Source organism: Aplysia californica, unplaced genomic scaffold (assembly GCF_000002075.1).
Source record: "Aplysia californica isolate F4 #8 unplaced genomic scaffold, AplCal3.0 scaffold00570, whole genome shotgun sequence".
Classification (NCBI taxonomy): domain Eukaryota; kingdom Metazoa; phylum Mollusca; class Gastropoda; order Aplysiida; family Aplysiidae; genus Aplysia; species Aplysia californica.
The window spans coordinates 150086-151687 of NW_004797840.1; the positions used below are offsets into that span (position 1 = coordinate 150086).

The 1602-nt window shown below is 44.3% G+C and overlaps 1 protein-coding gene across 1 annotated transcript in view; it reads left to right on the forward strand.

The window, feature by feature from the left end:
• Positions 1–1602, forward strand: part of LOC106012930 (chitotriosidase-1-like) — a 14084-nt gene that overhangs the window by 4273 nt on the left and 8209 nt on the right. The window lies entirely within an intron of this gene.

Sequence of the window (1602 nt, forward strand, 5' to 3'; positions counted from 1 at the left end):
ACACACACACACACACACACACACACACACACACACACACACACACACACACACACACACACACACACACAAACACACACACACACAGGCTTGTATGCCCGGACCCTTGCCCTGAAGGAGAAAAATCCCGACCTGAAGGTCCTACTCGCCGTGGGGGGGTGGCAGATCGGCTCCAAACCTTTCATCCCCATGATCACAAATGAGTCCAACCGAAGAGCCTGGGTCAAAAATGTGGTGCGGTATCTGAGGAGGTAAGTTGTGTGTGCAGTATGCACAGTCGAGCCTACTCTTTTGTTAGTTTTTTTTGTTTTGTTTTTTTAGTAGGGATTTTACGGTGCCCGCAATTGTATAAGGTCATATAAGCGCAAAAAAATCGAACCTACTCTAACTACCACCTGTCCAAGACAATCGTCTGTACAAATGTACAAACCTCTACTTCTAACCACCCCCCACCCCATCCCCACCCCCTTTGCGCTTTTTTAAAATCACAACGACACTGTCTAAGACAAACACTTTCCTTCTCGACAACAAGTGGCCGTTTGGGACACTTTCGTCTGCATTTGAACAACAGGTATTTTACGCCCCTATTGACATTATTAGTCGTTTTTAAGCACAAGAGGGCTATCCCGAAAAATGCAGTTTTGAGAAAATCGAAGGTATAGTTTTTGACCCTCGTTCAGTTTCTTTAAAAAACAAGGATAGTTTCCTCTATAACCAAACATATATACACACCAATAAAACCAAACGTCTCCTATAAGTAGGGCAATGCCCACTTTTGGTGCAGGCAAAGAGTCTACATAACAAGAGGGGCCACTCCTCTCCTTAACTCAATCAAAAAAATGTCCTCAAAATTCGGTGGCGCCCTCTTCGCAAATGCGCACCCTTTGCGAACAGAGTTACCCTACTTGAGTTTAGAAGAACAAAGTGAAACTAGCAAGTTTTCTGATAAATTTCGGAAGAACGCTTTTTTACAGTCGTTACGCTGACAAAAAACCTCCCCCGGAGGAAGGGATGATTGTTTTCTTCGTTTAATTTGACTTTAAAATGAAATGCGAGAGGTCATTAAAATTTTTAAAAACCTAAAACTCTGCACTGAACGAACCGGAACTGCTGATGAACAGCAGTCGATCTGCGCACTCAAGGAGGTGCTATCCCTATTCTTCTTCTGGAAAAACGAAAGAGAGCTTCAAAACAGACTGCAGCGCCATCTGAAGCAAAGAGCGGACTTCCGGCGGACACTTTTTTGGCTGAGTGGCCCATCTTTTTATGTACTATCTTTGGTGTAGGTCAAGATTTCTGGAAACTCCCGAAATCTGGGTTAGCCCGCTTGTCCTTAAAAGCGGCCAATTTATATCATACAGAAGAAGACAGGCTTTGACCCTGCCTGTGGGCTGAGATGGATGCAACGTACCGGCAGAAAGACGTACGGAGATACTTGACAAGGATTCTCGCGCGCCTAAAAGAGAACTAAAATCATGTCTTCTGCGTGTGATTGCAAAACGCCTGACGGCTACACGACAGACTGTCTGTATATCTGTCTCTCTGTCTCTCTTTGACTTTCTGCTATTACAAAGGCAATCCATAATTAATTACAAACAGCCC